General features: G+C 38.8%; 1 protein-coding gene across 1 annotated transcript in view; it reads right to left on the bottom strand.

Moving 5' to 3' along the window:
• RANBP17 (RAN binding protein 17) overlaps nt 1–18,764 on the bottom strand; it is a 349,537-nt gene that overhangs the window by 5,333 nt on the left and 325,440 nt on the right. The window lies entirely within an intron of this gene.

Below are 18,764 nucleotides of genomic sequence, written 5' to 3'. Positions count from 1 at the left end.
TAAGCCAACAGTATCTACTTTTCAGTCAGAAAAACTAAACGATGGGGACAGCAAAATTTCCTTCCTATGAAACCCAGGAAAGGCAGAAGCACTAAAGAGGAGAGGACTCAGCTAGGTTCTGGAAGTCTTTGAGCTCACATGGAATTCTCCATAGCAGAGAGACAAGCAAGACCTAAGACCATGTGTTGGATGCTTCACAGGCCCCATTTGGGCATGGGACTCTTAAGTGCAGAGGAAATTTCAAATCCTTGCCTTTCCTGCCCTAGCATATGGCCCTAAGAATCAGGCACGCAGAAACAGGATAGTCAACCTCTGTTTGTTTTGGCTGCTAAGCCTGCTTCCTGTGAGTCTCACTGGGTCATACTAGGATATTTCCATATATATATCCACCCCAATCCCTGGGGCTGCTTCTCAGACCCTGCTCCTTATCTCCCCTCTAGTCTTGCCGTTTCCCCAACTTCACCTTCCCTCCTCTCCTTAAAGGGGGAGAGGCTGTAGGTGGTGGAAGGATATGTCCAACCATGTTCCTAAGATTCCATATACCCTCTGTCCTAAGTCTGAGTTGTCATTTCCCTTATGAAAGCAGTCCAGCTTTGGTTGTTGGCAGCTGGGGTCTTATCTTTTCTGATTTCCATGTGTGATTTCAGGCCAATTATTTAACTTTCATGTGTCTTAGTTTTAGTATCTGTAAAGTATGAATAAGAATAAATACTTCCCAGGGATGTTGTAAGATACCAATGGAATAACACATGGGAAAGTGCTGTGAAAAGTGCAAGATTTCTAGTCATAGTAATAAGGTACCTTCCAGCTCTACAATTTTGTGCCTCCCTCTCTACTTTAATAAAGCAGCTGTGACGTCATCAGCACAGATACATCTTCTGCTGGCATAGGTCATAACTCCTCATAAATCCTCCATGGGGCTCTACCCATTACAATATAAGGCTGGTGATTTAGGAAATCTTTAATACAAGTTGGGTAATAATTGTCTGTCCAGCAACTTTGGGGACAGTTTGGGTTTTAAGACCAGAATTGAGAAGAGAATCTGCACATACAGAAGAAACTGCACGTCTGCAACAGGGACTGCATTTCAACAAGCTACCCAAAGTCATAGTGCCACAAATTAAAATGACAAAAAAACTAACAGATCCACTGAGGCAATCTAAAATATTATAGGCTTCACAATCTGGAGGCAGAATGAATATTTTCATGGAAAGGATTCAAGTCAGTGGCACCAAAACTCCTTCCATAAATGACGAAGCATCCTGAAGTGATGTGCCAATTACTTTATACAGTACTCTTGTGGATTCATTTCTCTGAATGCATGTATTTATGTCTGTAATAAGCAAGGGAATGTTTGAATAAAATACTTTTCTAAAAATAAAGTTGGCTAAAAAGAACTTTTCTTCCATTCTTGGGGAAAAATTGAAATTAGTGAAGCAAATCTGCTCAATTTATATTATTATAGCATTCCATTTCCAGAAGACTTTTTCTAATAATTATGAGGTTGACCTGCAGCAGGACCTAGAAAACAAACATTCTTCCCAGAAAGAGCTGAGGACCAAGAATCAGAATCTCTGAGAATAAAACCACATTCAATTCAGTGGGAGAGTTTTCGTGGGAAGTTTCTTCCACATGTTAGTGAAATGCCTGGTGTGGGTAGTCAAGATGCTCTCATGTACAATTCTCACTCATCAGCCAATAGGTGAGAAATGAAGGGAAAAATTCATGGGGTAGGGACTAATCATTTGGAACATTTAATGTGAAGAAAGTGAGCATGTTGGCTACGGGCCCATCTCAGAGTCTTACTACCATCCTGGAGATAGCAACCATGTGAAGTTGAAAGCTCATTTTGGCATATTGTATCCTAGAACAGTTATTTTAACCTATTGTAAAGGGCCATGCCTTTAAACAATTTTTAAAAATGTACTTAAAAACATTCCTGTTGCAAATAAGTTAAGTGGGAAGTCTAACAGGTAACTAACTGTACATTTTGTGTGACTTGATCCATCATTTATGCAAAGTGAAAAAGTTTATGCAGAAACCAAAGTCTTTCAGTACTGCTGTAGAGATGCTCCTCCAAAGCATACTGAACTTGGTATGCTGGGTTTAGGGAATTTCATTCTAATAAGAAGAAGCCAGATTACCTGCTAGTCTTGCTTTTGGAGGTAAAAGTCCTAATTTAAGTATACTTACCTGCCTTCTTTCTGAAACAGCAGCTCTTGACAAGTGCCCCATTTGGAGACTAGGATCAAACTAATGGTAAGGCATTACCGCAACCTCTGAACTACCTGCCCTGAGGACAAGAATGGCATGGATACACCAAATCAATGCACCATCTAAATCTCCCATATCTGGCTTTGGCATGTGTTTGGCTACCGATGTTCTAACAGACAGGCTTGTGATGTTTTGGGAATTCACAACATTTCAAACAAAATATGAAGCCACTCTGAACCTATGATTCACAAAAAGATAAGGTTACTCATAGCCTCATTCATATACAACCCTCAGTCCCCATGAACCCCGAATAAAGAAAGATCTTTCTTATGTCAACAATGAATTGCTAGATAAAAAGTGTTACTCTTGATATGATATGCAAAGTAGAGGCTTGATAGGGTTGAGGCCAGGTCCGAATGAGGGCTGAATAGGAGTGAAAATGGTAGGCAGCGTAGTGGTCATGTAGGGGTTAGGAGGAGGAAGAGCAATGTAGACATTAACAGGGCAGCAGTAAGGAAATCTGATAAATCCTGACCACAACCGGCCACCTAGCTTGTAAATGTGTGAAGATACAAAGGAATGAAGGCTCTGGACCTCTTCCAAAAGTCAGAAAGCTCTCCTCGGATGTCTGTCACTAAGGCACATGCACATCAACCAGCACTGATCTGACGACGGCAGTATTGTTGCCTCACAAGGTCACGGGACCATAGTTTGGAGCCAAAAGAGACCTCATGGATCACTTCGTCTAACCCCTTCATTTTACAGGTGAAGAAACTGAAGCTCTTATTAGTTAGGTGACTTGCTCAAGGCTAAATAGGTCCTCTGACTTCCAATTAAGTACTCCTTCCATTGCATCATGATGCTTCCCTCATAAGTCTCTGTCACCAGCTTACTTACACCTTCAATGCTTCAGCCCAAGGACAAGATGTATAGGTTATAGTTTATAACAGAGATAGTTGTTTTCATGTCTGTGCGACAGAAACACTGACATTTGACCCCTATTTTGAGAGCTTTAAAAAAAATCCCAAGAAAAACTTCTGTATAGACCTCTGTGGTACCCATAAGGATAAATGAAGAATTGGGCTCTCAGCACCCTCCACAGTCAGTTTGCTTCTTTTTGGTCTTCTGTCACTACTCATTCCTTTCTCCCACCACCTGCCTTTTCTGGCTACCGCTTCGGTCCCACCATCTGCTGATTGGCTAAGGGGCCCCTGAGGTGTCTGGAAAGAGAACCCAGAGTTGGTGCCTCTTGAGAGCTCCCAGCAGACTCTGCTATTTTTCATCAGAAGTTTTTTCTTTTTTTTTTTACAAATTTGTCGAAAATATTTTTAGAACTTCTAGATGAACGTAGATACGATGAATTCAGAAGAAATGCCTTCTTACTGGAAGACCAGCAATATATCACAATTTAAATTAATTACAAACATTAAAAAATGTCCTCATCTATTTTGTCCTATCAGACATCCTTTGAAAAATGAGCATTTAATAATATGAGCAGGTGGTTGTTATTCCTTTCCCATTCCAGCTCCTGGACTTTTGAAGATGATACCTGAAGAGATCCCAACAAGTTCCGAAGAGGAAGGTAAGAAAAACCTCTAAAGTGACTCCTAAATCCATGCCTGACACTGACTTACACTGATGAATTAAGCCGTAAACTGCTGAGAAATGTTTGCCCTGGTGCTCTTTGTTTTTGTAAGTGTGGGGATGGTAGCCTATAGAGTCTGGATTCTTAAGGGAGTAACCTTCCCCTAAGTATCCTCAGGAAATTTCCCCTGTACTCTGAGGCTAGTGTGGGCTATAACTGCTAGAGTACAGGAGAATCCAAAGGCTGCCACTTGAGGAAAAACAAGACTTAAATGGCTAGCACTCTTTAAAGCCAGCCAGTGGCTGTTGTTACAAAGAGCTATTCCTGAGGCCACATGCACAGTAGATATTGAAATGTGATCCTGCTCAAATTAGATAATAGTCATCATTAGGGAAAAGGAATCAATTGTTTTCTTCGTCTGCTGTCTACCTCTGTGAATGATATGTAAGATGCGGAATGATATGTAAGATGACAGGAACAGACAAATAAGCACATATTTAGTTATTTTTACCTACCCAGCTTAACCAAACTATGGTAAGCATGTTATGTTCAATCTTTTAACATTGGGTACATATTAAAAAACATTCTCAAGTGCTTAGCATCTCTACAGTCTCATAAGAACAGAAAGCATTTAGCATTTGAGATGAAAATTCTCATACTCACTAAGTGCAAGATGACGTTGGCCTGTTTTTAGGAAATGAGATGGTACAGTCAATTAGCGTGTGGCCCATTCTCCTTTGGAAAATCACTTGGAGGGACGCCTACTTGGCCTCTGTACAATGTCGGAAAGAATCAAAACGACAAGGGCACTGGCTGAGCTCTGCAGCTTGGGGCTGGCCTCAGCCCTGGGCGAGGAGGGAGCATGCAGGACAGCTCTTCCAAACTAACTGCACTCACCCGCTTTTCACAAAGTCCAGCGCTTTCCCAAGTGAGGGATGGCAAAACTATTTAAAACCTGTTCCATCCATTGTCAAACTTAAGGAAAGACATAGTGGAATTTTGCTATGGCATCAATTTTTTCCGTTACTAACAATGCCCTTGTTCTTGAAATGTTTGCTTTAATCATGGTTTATTTGAGAAGGAATTACCTGGAAGTGTCCTAGCTTATCATAGAGAAGATAAACTTAGAATGGAACTTCAGAATTAATTAATTGAGAGGACTGCCTGTAATGTGTCTATTCTGAATGTTACCAAACACATCACAGGGAAAAGTTTTATTTTCCACTGTTGAAATAAATTATAATAAAGAATTCATTTCAGCAGCAGAAATGTACTGTAGAGCAAGAGCACAAAATTGAGTATACTACCCTGCAAGTCTCATTCCTGTATCTTCATTATCTATTTGAAACTTTTTACGAGTAGTAAATCATATTTCAAGGGGCTGAAGATACCATAAAGCAGGCTTGCTGCATTAAAATAAAACCAGGAAAGCGAGGGAGTTGGAGTGCTTTAGGATTTGCCACTCAGCCTGTGAGCAGATTTCTCCACACTGCCGACCCCCACCCCCGTCCCCTCCCCCGGCCCCCAATCCTGCCAACACTACCCAAAAAACTCCTCGATTTAATGAGGAAATTAACCATTGTTAGTAGAAATACCACCTATGCCCTCCTTTGAGATAACTTTGTATTCCCACCTCTTGGGGAAATTTAGTACCCCATTCTTCCATTATTGAAAGAAATAGTTTTTTAATTACCTACAAGGTAGAGCAAAAGTAGTTTGGCAAGATGTCCCATGTCTAGAACATATTATTGCCAACCTGAATTCTACCCAATGTCTTCTGGGAGAGTTTTAGATCCTCTAGGGGCCTGGCTGGGTCTCTAGGCACCAAATAGAAAATGGCAAATCTACACATTCTTATCAAATCATTGACTGTTAGATCTGGAAGGGATTTTAGAGATCATCCAGCTCAAGCTACTCAGTACCAGGAAAGTGAAGCTCTGTACAGGGAGACACAGCTTGCTTGAAGGGAAGGCTCTCTAGAGGAGGATGATAAGGGCACAGGGAAATAATAAATTTTAACTTAGACTCTCTCCACTTTTCTAGTGAGGTAAATTGGAAACCTGTTCCACTTGGTTCCCATCATCGCCACTCCACAAGTGGTCAAAATAACACTCCTTGAGTTCTACCCTAAGTCTCCTCTAATTTATGGATTTTTAGAATCTGGAGTTGGAAAGGACCTTAGGCATCATATAAGGCATCCCCCTCTCTGAAGCACCAAACCTCCTCAGCAGCATTTCTGACTAGGGCTCATCCAGTCTTTTATTTGAAATCCTCAGCTTTTTAGGAAATACACACTCTCTCTCTCTCTCTCTCTCTCTCCTCTCTCTCTCTCTCTCTCTCTCTCTCTCTCTCTCTCTCTTCTCTCTCTCTCTCTCCCCCCCCCCCATACTGATAATGTCAATAAATTTAGACCATGAAAAACATGAGCACCAAATTGGGGTTTTTAAATAGAAAGAACAGTTATGATGTCAAATGGCCCCGGTAATGCCAGAGATGGGCCCGAGGAGCCTTCTGTTTGGCAATCTAACAATGTAAACAAACTATTAACTTCCCAAATCAGGAGCAATGAAAAGGCTACTAACCAGCTTCAATGTATTTGCATGACAGAGCTGACTACAAGCACATGTTTACATTAAATATTCAGTGATAAACTAAACTCTAACTGAGGCCATTCCAGAGAGAGAGAGAGAAGGGGAACAGCATGCTACTTTAGTGAACAGTCATCACAACATTTCTCAATGAATATCATATTTCACAACAGAATAACATAAAGGATAATGGCATGAGGGCATCTGATGCAGTCATCAAAGCAGAGTGCAATGAATATTGTATTTCATAATAAATATATTACCCCTGCAGAAGGAGGTTCAAAGTTTCATTGCCTCTCATCTGTCACAACACTCTCCTTGATTTCCTGTAGGGATTCAGTTAGATGGACCTAAAAATCCTCACAAGCTCCAGTGGGGGATTATTTTACATGTCACATTCAAAATGTTTTCATGTGGGAAAAAGCAGCATTTATTCGTGAAACTCACAAGACATGTCAAAAACATTTTCCATCAAAAAGAATGGCTATTCCAAGGTTTGGACTTAGGTTGCCTTTTTTTCATATTTGCTTGTTTTTTAAAGGTCCCACAAACAGTATCACTCACATACCCCCACAGAAAGATCAATATGGTGGTGCAACTGTTCACACAAACATAATACCAAGATTGAGGATGTTAATGCTCTCTATTTATTACTTTAAATACATTTTGGAAAAGAGCAGAAATGTGAATCTAGGTAGGGCCTTTAAGGCAGTGTGCCATACTAAAAAAAGGCCAGCGGATAAAGGAGTCCAAAAAGATTTTGTTTTGAGTTCCAGCTTTGGCACTTGTTAGCAGTATGACCTTGGGCAAGTGATAGAAACAGAAATCACTACTTAACCTTACTTGGCCTCAGTTTCCTTATCTGTAAAATAAAGGGGAGTACTTGATGACCTCCGAGGTCCTCTTTAGCTCTATATTTATGATCCCCTAGAACCCATAAATAATATAATAAAGTTATTCAAGAGACAGCCTGGAATGGTTAGAAGCCGTCACAGTCTGGCTCCAACCCAGAGTTCCAGGCATTTTGCACTGTTTTCACCTCCGCCTCCAGGCTTCCTAGTTTCCTTCTCAGGTGCCCCCTCCAGAATAAAGCCTTTCCTGATCCTTCAAGATTCCCTTCCCCTGCCTCCAACCGCCTCCCCTGAAATTACTGCACACTCACTTTGCATAAATTTTGTACTTACTTACCTATGTTCATGCAGTTTTCCCCTATGAGCTCCCTTAGGCCAGGACTGTTCTATTTTTGTCATTGTATCCCCAGCACATAGCAGATAGCTGGGTACAAAGCTGTCATTTAAAAAATACTTGTTGAATGAATGATTGAAAGGTATGGACTTGGAATAAGGAAGAACTGGGTCGGAATCTTGGCTCTGCCATTTATAAGTTGGGCAACTCACTTCAACTCTATGGGCCTCAGTTTTCTCATCTGTAAAATAAGGGGGTTGAATTGAATGACTCTTAAGGTCTCCCCCAACTTTAGATCTATACTCCTAGTTGTGCGAGTGTGGGTAAGTCATCTAAGTTCTGTGATCCTCAGTTTCCTCATGTGTAAAATGAGGAACTGCACCTACCTCACAGGGCCATGAGGCTCAAGGGAGATAATGTGCATAAAATACTTTGCCAAATCTAAAGAGTTACATAAATGTCAGTGATTATTATACCTATTCTCTAGATGGCCCAGGCCTTTAGCAAACACAGTTTTATAAGTAATTATTTATGGAATTTTATAGAAAACATCCCTATTCCATCCAATGAACATTATAGTCCAAGTAGCCATGGGATTTGCTACTCTAGACAACTAGGCTTCTTGTTCCAGGGCTCTGAGAGGACATGGATCCTGCTTGATTTCCTGCCTTTGGGCAAAATGATTCTAAGTCCTAGTTCTTCCTTCTCTATTTGCCAGCATCTTGAGATCTGAACCCTCCATCATTTCCCTTGGCACATGATACATAACTTAATGGCGTCCATTGTCAGCAACAATTCTTATTGTTTGGAAGTTTGTTTTATATTGATACTCAATGTTTTATTTTTTTCTTTTCTTAATAATATTCTATTATACTGATCTTCCATCATGCCATGCTAAGTAATTCCTTTCTCTCCTTGTCATTTACATCTTTGAGTATTTATAGATTTATCAGATTCCCCATTTAGCTGTCATTTGGGCAAGTTATACATATTTAGCTCCTTTAATTTGGACCCACATGCCAGCCTTTCTATTCCCATTAATTATTTGAGTTACTCTTCTTGAGGATTCCTCCAATTTGTATTTATCTTCTCCAAGATGCTGGATGCTCAGAAGTCAGGGGATAAGGGGTTTCTTTTTTTCTGGTATGGTAAATAAGGGACTAATATCTGTCTGGGTTAGGACCCCTGTTTCCCAAAGTTCAGTATCCTCCCAAAAATGGGCAGGCCCTTTGAAGGAATAAAAATTCTTCTGGAAGTGTTCTATGTCTTTCACATTTATAAATCTAAAGTCAAGTCACCAAGTATTTTTAAACACCTAAAGAGTGCCTTGAACTTTCTGCTTCCATTCCTCAAGGTCACTAAAGAATCTTTCCTAGAGCAGAACCAAGAGAACATTGTACAAAGTAACAGCCACAGTATGCGACAAATGATGTTGATAGACTCAGCTCTTCTTAGAAATGCAAGGACCTAAAACAATTCCAAAAGACTCATGATGGAAAATGCCATCCACATCCAGAAAAAGAAATATGGAGTCTGAATGCAGATCGAAGCAGACTATTTTCTTTTTGTGTTTTGTTTTGTTTTATGTTTTTCTTTCTCATGGTTACTCCCATTTGTTCTAATTCTTCTACACAACATGAATAATGTGAAAATACATTTAATAAGAATGTATATGTAGAGCTTATATAGGATTGTATGCCATCTTGGGGAGGAGAAGAGGAGAGAGGAGGGAGAAAATTTAAAACTTATGGAAGTGAATGTTGAAAATGAAAAATAAATAATTATTTTAAAAAAGAATCTTTCCTAGATGATTAAACTCTAATGTTAAACACCATCTCCGCCCCCACTACCTCACATTTCTAATTTAAAAAAAATTATGAAAAACTGGACTTGGAATTAGGAGACCTGATAAAATCTTGTTCTGCTTGCTAGCTTATGTGATCTTTGACAAAGCACAATGTCCCCGAGCCTGAGTATCCCTATCCGAAATAAAGGTAATATGTGTAATACTTACATCACCAGGTTGTTATAAAACTATAAACAGTAAAGCACTATACAAATGTAAGGGTTTAAAAATTATTACTATGGTTGTACTGGTATCTATATAATACTGAAAAAACTAAAAGAAGTTATCTGCTGGATTGGGTAGATCCTCTACAGAGAACTTACTAAAAGGTACAGAGAAGAATCACAGGATGAGGAATTATGGATTACAGTCTGTATCATTGTTTGTGCCAATGACAATACACATCCATTTAAGTGTTGAAGTTCAGGGTTACGGAAACCCAGGATGAAGCCAAAAAATATTTTTGGTTACACATTTGGGGAATTGAAGATAGATGTGAATAGGCAGGTTGGAAGAGTGTCTTAAAGAATTAACTAATAAGCTTTGGGATTATTTCACATAAATTACCCTTGTATAGAATAGCAATACTTCAAGGGTTTGTGACTTTGTCATCCTGGTTACTATTGCCAATGGCAGATGCCAATCTCTTCATACCATAGATGATTTTCACGAGTTGCTGTGGCTGAAAAAAATCATCAATTAGTAGTAAATTTTTTTAAGAATGAAAATGCAAAATGTTTTTATTTTCTTCCTGAAGGATACTTAAAATATTGACATAAATGAAGACTACAAAGCACTCCTCATAAAGTTAAACACAAGATTACAGATCTAGAGGAGGCAACAGCCTTAGAGGCCATTTAATCCAACTCTTTCATTTTACAGATGAGGAAACTGAGGCCCAGAGAGGATAAGTGTCTTGCAATTTTTTGAAGACAAACCTCTTTCAATGTAGGTTTACTGGTCCTTAGAAGACAGATGCAGCCCACTACTGAGCTGACTCTTGAAGTCTTTTTTAGCTTGACGAGATTTGCTAGAATTTGTACTCTGCTAAAATAATCTTTGAGAACCAGGGTCACTTCTGGTTGGTGGAATAAATTTGGTGGAGGGCGAGCTAAAAAATAATTAACACTGAATTTATACAACACCCTTCTCCCGGAAAAGCTGTATGGTTTAGTGAAAAGAGCATTAGACTTGGAGTTGAGATCTGGGTTTTAATCCCATTTCTGCCACCTACTAGTCATATCTAGTCCAATATAACAAGCATTAATTAGGCACCAAGTATGCACAAGACATCGTGCTACATCCTGCTAGGTCATTGGATACAAGGACAAAATGAAAAACAAAGTCACTGTCATCAAGGAACACACATTTTTCTGGGGGATCTACCATATACACAAACTATATGATCATTTTAGGGGAGAGAATCTTGATAACCAAGGGGAATAAGGAAAGGTTCCTCAAAGGAGGTGGCATTCAAGTTGGGTCTTGAAGACAAATTCGGGATTCTGAATGGTAGAGGTGAGGAAGGTTAGGGGCAGCCTATTTACAGACAGGTTATAAAGTGTAAAATCTGTAGAACAGCAGGTAAGCCTATTTGGCTAGGCATAGAGCACATGAAGGGGAGTAATGTGAAATCAGCCTGAGAAGGTAGGTTGGAACTAGGTGGTGCAAGGCTTTAAAGGTCAAGGTAAAGAATCAGCATTTTATCATGGAGGCAATAGGGTGTTACTGAAGCTTCTTGAGCAGGAGGATGGAATGGTCAGATATATAGGAAATTAATTTTGGCAGCTGTGTGGAAGATAGAAAGGAGAGGGGCAAGATTAGAAGGCCAAAGCCCAATCAGGTCACTATTGGGATAATCCAAGAATGAGGTCATGATAGGTCTGAAATAATGAGATGGCTTGTATGAATGGAGAGAAGGGAATAGATATGAGATATGTTGTGGAGATGACACTGGGACACTGATTGATTGCACTCAGTGAAGAATCCTCTGAGGTGGCAAGCCTGGGTGGTTAGAAAGGCGCTAGTGCTTACAGTAGAAATTGGGAAGTTTGAAGGAACGTTATGTTTAGAAAGGAGTTCCACATGATAGACTGAGATTTCTATCCAGGTAGAGATGTGCTACCAGTTTCTGGTGATGTAGAAATAGAGCTTAAGAGAGAGAGTGATCAGGGTTGAAGGTCTGGAAGTAGCCTGTGTAGATGATGGAGATGATCACTGAACCCTTGGGAACTGATGAGATCACCTAGAGACAAAGTAAACAGAGAAAAGTGAAGAGGGCCCTCAACAGAGCTTTGGAGGATACTCACTGTTAGGGGGCTAGACATGGATATGATGATTCAGCAAGAGGGACTGAGGAGAGTTGGGTAGGAGGTGGAAAAATGTAGAATATAAGTATTTGTGTTCAACGACTATAAGCAAGTCACCTAACCCCTATTACCCTATGTTCTTATCTGAAAACGGGTATAATAGTATTTGAGTCTTTTCCTCATAAGGCTATTTTGTATGTTTTGTATATTGGAAAGCACAGTATAAACGTGTGCTCTTATGCACATACTATTACAACCAAGAAAGCAAAAATGCTTTTCAAGCAAAAAACATCCCAAATTCTCTGAAAGAAAAGAAGGTAGATGATATGTACCTCTTTTAAACCTGGTTTCTTCAATTATGAAATTGGGATGGTGTAATTTGCCCTGACTCTCTTTCAGGGAGGCAAGTGAGAAAAAAAAGGCGAAACTGTAGATGTGTGGGGAAGAAAGGCCTGGCTATAATAAAAAGAATATGGCACTTGGAGTAGGGAGACCTGTGTTCAAGTCCTTCTAAAATTTACTAGCCATGTGACTGTGAACAAGTCAGTTAACCTCTCCTGAGGCTCAGTTACTTCATTTGTAAAATGGAAGTACTAGTATTTGTGCAACCTAAATCACTGGATTTTTGGGGGAGAGAGGAAGCGTTTTGCAGATTGCAAAGGGCTATGTAAATGTGAGCTATCACTATTATGTTTTTTGTCACTCTTCAGAAATATCTGAAGATTAGAGGCAGGATTTCTGACAGCTTATCATCAAGGAGGATAGAAATAAACCTATATCTCATACCTAGTTGTGCCTTTTATTTAAACTTCAAGAAGAAAAATAAAACATTGATAGGAATAGGAGAGAAACAAAAGATATTTAATTCGGTCATCTTTTGAAAAAAAAGTCAAGAAATTATATGACATTAAGTCTCATCTGAATTAAATGGATAAAGAAACATTGTGACTTATTTTTAGGCCTGTGTCTCCAGGAGCCTGTACAAGATCTTGGGCCTGGGCAGTACATTTTATGGTGCTAGAGAAACAAGTATCTTTTTAAATGATGGCAGCAAAAATGCAATTCTGCATATGTTTTTAGAATACTGGTGTGTGTGTGTGTGTGTGTGTGTGTGTATTCTTTTTTTCCTGGGCAGCCAGACAAGAAGTGGTCATTTCAAAATCTAATTCAACAGCTGAACCTATGATGCTTAATCAGGGATGGGCCTTCCAGCCTTGCCTCCTCGATGAGCAGCTCCAGAAACCCAGATAACACCCCTGTAAGAGGATGATAGAAAAGGCTTGAGAGTGACGGGGCTTTGGAAGTGTCCTGGTCTGGTCCTAGCTGAGCTTGAGTGCCTCTCTCTTGAAGGATGCACACAAACCCTTCGGTGGGTCCTGACACTCTCTGGGGGACCATCATGCACTTCCCACACATGTTGCACCCTACTGAAAAATACTGTATCCATACACCAAGCCCAAATTAAATCCCCAATGATGTCCAGTATAATTTTCCTTGAAATTTGGAAGGGGACAGAAATAATACTATATATGTGTCTTCAGTATAAGAACGCAGATGGAATTGATATGAGAAATCACTCACAGTTGGCAGACAAATCTATACCCCTCGAATAAAGATTTTGAAGTATTGCTTCAAAGTTAGCTACAACATTTAGCTCACGTGTCTGACTCTTCAGACTCTTTTTGCCAAAAGATGCCCTGAACTATTCCTTTTTATTCTTTATTTTCCAATAGCAGCTAATTGTCCTGATCACAATTATGGAAGAGAACAATATTAAACTCTGAAGTCAAATAAGATTTCTGATGCCATCAGATAAGATGTTGCCACAAAACACATTGCTGACTATTGTGGACCAAGATGATCTTTCCCTTTCTTATAATTTATTTACTGTCTGCTTTATATAAATCCACCCAAAGGCACAATTATCCACCCACTTTTATTGTTTCCTTATATTCCCTTGGTGTTTTGAAGGCAGAATAACAAAGATAATTCAGAAATTTCTAATGATAAAGAATAGCTAAAAAGATCTATGAAGGAGAACGGTCACTTTCACACACAGATAAAACTCTTAGGACTTTTGAGAATGCCATATAAAACCCTGGGCATCCACCTACTTCATGTTGGCTTGCAACATAAATAATAGCATGTCTGTAGTTTAAAGAGATGGTAATGGGAGGTTATATGACTTTCCCATTTAAAAATCTTTTTTTCCTTAAAGAATTGCCTTTTTTTCCAGCCCCTTGGAAAACATTACAATAAACATACAAATATGATTGCAAAATGACATCATTCTGTTTTCATTTAATTACCCTTGAAATGCTTTCTATTTAATATTCATTACTCAAAAGCTAATTTAAAAGAGAAAGAGATGCGACTTATTCAAAAAGATGTACTGTCATTCACAGCAATAGTTATCTAATATAGAGAAGTTAATAAAGCAGATTAATCTACAAGTCCCTTTAAGCCATCACTGAGTTTTGAACAACTGCCTCTTTGACCTTTAACCTTCATGCTGTGCACCCGTAGCAGGTGCCAGCTGTACTAAAATTATGGCTGACGTGTTTTAGCGCAAAGTCTTTTCTTACTTTGCTTCTGACCAGCAGCTGACCCTGTAGGAGTGATTGTTTCTTGTGCTGGCCTAAAGGCTACATAAACCAGTAACTGATAAACAAAAGCCTACATGTACCAGCTGCCTCGCCTAAGGGTACTCATCTGACATTGACACCTCCACTAGTTTCTCCAGCATCCCAAATTGCTCCTTTTTGTTTCCATACGTGCATTTCATACTTGTTACTTTGGGGAAAGGAAAGGGGGGATATCCAACAACAACAAAAAATTTACCCATCCTTTCAACTCTACTTTTGAAAATTTCACATCATTAGGATGATAATCTAAGCCTGATTTAGCAACTTTAATAAGGGGATAAAATCTTCTTATAATTAGATAATAAAATTTTATTACATATTTTAATATTAAAAGTATTAAAATCAAACTTGAAATCATACATGAGTATCATACTGAGGAACTTAAATGTTGTATCACCAGAAAAGAGGACCTGGGGAAGCACATGGTTGCTAATTCTTCACACCCAGAAATGTAAACATGGAATTCCTGTGTGGTAGTGGCCAAGGTTCTAACATTTAATTATGTGTAGGGAAGAAAGAATCTAGTCAAGTATAAAGCAAAATATACCATTTTCAACACCAAGATGAGATGGCTTTGACAGTTATTTCTCTGATACAAATTACACAAGGACCAAAACCAATCCCAGTAATGATTAAATGCAGTTATGTACATGGGAGAATACCAGTGCAAATGGTAACATATTTAAATGGTTTTCCTTCATTAAAAAAATTATATATGATATTAAACCATCAATCAATGCTGAAACACTGGAGTCTAAGTGTATTGTCACTGGCGGAAATAAATGACTTGGAGACTGGATTTTGGCTCACTCAATATGGTATCTTTTCTGTTGCTTAGCCACCCAAGTCTCTGCTGGCTCAGGCTACATCTGGTAGATTTCCATTCCTTTCAATTAATAAGGCAAGTTATGATACTCCTGGATCACATCTTTAAACTGTGCTTAGAGGTAGAAAACACATGGCCCAGTAAAAAATCCCTCTGCTCTGATAAACATTTAGAATGAGATTCAGGTCACTTTTCATTCTCTATCTGTATTTGGAACAAAGTTTCCCTGTGGAATTTTAATGGTTCAAAGTGCATTATAATGCAATCTCATCTTGATGTTGCTGCTTAATTTATTATGTCAAGCCTATATCCACCTGCTAAGATGACTTCTGCCATCGAAAAATGATGATTTAGAGACAAATACGCTCTTTCCTCCAAAGCAATCTCTCCTTCCCTTTACCTTTCTTTTGCCAACAGTTTCAATTTCATGCCCAAGGTCACTGTTTGCAGACTGAGCTCCAGGACACTGAAACTGGAAAAATTATGTTGGCCCCTCATTCAATGTTTTGTTTTTTAAGATATGAAATATTTGATGCAAAACATCACCTCAAACGAGCATATTCTGGCTATGTCTTATTCTCATTCTCTTTTTAAACTTGGCTCTTTCTTGTTTCTAGGACTATTAGAGGCCAAATGAGATAATAGGAATGAAGAGTTTTGTGCAATTTTTGAATATAGGCACTATGTAAACATTCAGTATTGTTATTATGGTTATGACCTATTATCTGAAATTTCAAAATCCAAGAATTCAGTTAGTTCTCATTGAGTTTGGCATATTAATCTTTTGGTCGTATTTTAAATATGAAAAAAAGTAAAAAGGCAAAACATTTTGAAATTAAAGATTTAATTTACAGTTAGGGAGTCTATTGTTGGAGAAATTTGGTACTGCTTTGTAGCATTACACTATGTGTGAACAGGAAATAATCAAGTAATACCATATGCCACTAGTTTGGTTAATGAAAGTAAGGATGAAATTTTCTCAGTTTTTAGTTATAAATATCCACTTTCCACTGCTGGGTCTCAGTGTCCTCATATATAAAGTTTATCTGTGTATTTTTATGTGTGTCTATGTATATGTGTATGCATGTGTGTGTGCGCGCGCGTGTTATGGTTATACTCGGTGACTAGGTTGGCACAATGGATAAAGTGCTGGGAACTGGAGTCAGGAAGACCGGAGTTTGAATCCTGCCTCAGATGTGGAACCAGCTGTGTGACCCTGGGCAAGTCATGGAGCCTGTTTGCCTCGGTTTCCTCATCTGTCAAATGGGTACAATAATAGTCCCCGCCCCCGCCCCCCCCAAGGAGCTGACATTTGTAACAGTCTGTAAAGCGCTCCGTAAACTTTATATAAATGTTATATACATGCTAGTGATGATCATGGGTGACCTTTACAGGCTCATGTAGCTTTCCTGCGTTTCTTGTTCTGGCATCACTGGCTAGGTATGAAAGTGTAGCTGTGAATATCCTTTGATGGTCAAGGATGCCACAATCCTTGAATTGGTTAAAATGAAGAGCAGCACTGAAAGGCTAAAAAGCCATAGAAAGGCAACTTACAGCTGCGGGGGGAGGAAGGGGAAGGCTGGGAGGTAAAATCCAAAGTCTCTGCCATAGACCTAGGGCTGGAAAAGACCTGAGAGAGACCCAGTTCAGTCTTTTTCTCCAGATAAGGAAACTGAGGCTTCACAAGATTAAGTGACTTACCCAAGGTCACGTAGACAATAAGAGGTAGAGCTGGGATTCGAACTCAGGTCCTGTGACTCCAGATCCAGTATCATCTCTGCTATGATACGTTTGCCTCTTTGCGGTTTATGGTAGCTAGGCAGTGCAATGGCTAAAGCACTGGGCCTGGAATCAGACGGACCTGAGTTCTAATCCAATATCAGGCACTTACTAGCTATGTGACCTGGGGCAAGTCACTTAACTTCTGTTTGCCTGAATTTTCTCAGCTGTAAATTGGGAATAATGACAACACCTACCTCACATGTTGTTGCAGGGTTTAAATAATATTTTTAAAATATTTGTAAAGTGTCTGGCACATAGTAGGCACGACTATAGAAATGGTTGTTCCTTTCCCTTCCCATATGTATGTATATATGTATATACACTAACTGTATGCATGAACCTCAGATCTCTTTTTTACTCAGTTGGTAAAACAGACTCTTCTTTCTTGGCCTTCTGATCTCCTGTAGCTGTATATGGTTCCCCAAAGCCAAGGGGACTAGGGTGTTTGGTTCCCATTTGTTATAGCCTATGGATTATATATATTTATTGATTATAAATATTTGTTGGATGAAATGACTGCAGTTACCTTTAGAGGCTCTATGTTGGGGGATTTCCTTTCTTTTCTGGTGGGGAAATCCTCAATTTAAGTACCCAAACCTCATCTCTTTGGTCTGGATGCATAAGAATCCATTTTAAATGGCTTCATTTTCCTAAAAATTGATATCTATTTTACTACATGGGGTTGTGAAGATAACTGAGATGGTAGCAGTATACAAAATTTTTTATTTTGCCATGAAACTTCTGAGTTCCTATTTTCTACTTTCAGCTTTTCAATGATTTATCACAGGCATTTACCTCTTCAAATGAGCATTGTCTTCTGTCTGAGGCTGAAGCCAAGTCCTACTCCTATGCTCATGACATCAATCTGCTGCTATGAATTTGATAATAATATCACAAATCAAGCAGAAGGAGCTGATGGGCTGTAAGGGGACACTTCTTGTTTATGGATCATTGGAATGTCTTTATTAATATGAGCTAAACTGGCTAATTATTTTTAAAAAGGAAGGGGTGGGAGAGTGGAAAGGAAGATGGACTTATGAACATATTTCATTTGCCTAAGTGTTTTGCAGTGTGAAAATCCCACTCAGGATCCACGGGCCAAAGTCTCAATATCAGTTAAATGTGCTGGTGCACTTTCTTCTACTTAGTATTATGGAATGGAATCTTAAGTGTGAAAGATGTATCATGTAGTATGTCAAAATGTTGAGCAATATCACTTCAATCTAAACGCAGAAATGAAAAAAGAGCTGCTGATTTCCTTTTTGCTGTAATTCACTTTGGGATGCATGTCATGAAAAGCACTATACAAAAGCAATTTTCATTGATTGACTGATTGAGGAAAAGGGTGAATGTTCTTTCAGCTTAAGTCTCTGCTGAAGTATGATCCTTATAGCCTATGACAGCTTTTCACAATATGTAGTTAAATGCCATCTTAAAAAGGGAAAAACCAAACCAAACCGGGAGAAAATAATAATTAGAACATGTTTGGTTTTTGCTAAGATTAGCTTGGGTTAAATAGATTAAAAAAGCATATGAACTGAAAAGTAGAGGCTGTGATTCCACCATTTGATATTGTTCCCTTTCAGATTATAATAGCAAAAATGACGTATTGAATTAATTGTGCATTATTTGTTAATCTGCAACACCAATCTCAGATAACATATACTACTCAAATGAAACACACTGCTACAAAAGGTACTCTAGTCTCTAGAGCAATTCATTCATTTTAACAGCAATTTCTATTTGGAGGAGTAGTAATATCATTTTATTCTATTCTCTTAATC

This window comes from Trichosurus vulpecula, chromosome 3 (genome assembly GCF_011100635.1).
Source record: "Trichosurus vulpecula isolate mTriVul1 chromosome 3, mTriVul1.pri, whole genome shotgun sequence".
Taxonomy (NCBI): Eukaryota; Metazoa; Chordata; class Mammalia; order Diprotodontia; family Phalangeridae; genus Trichosurus; species Trichosurus vulpecula.
The sequence above is the reverse complement of the archived record's forward strand: the minus strand, read 5'-3'. Positions and strand labels throughout refer to the sequence as shown.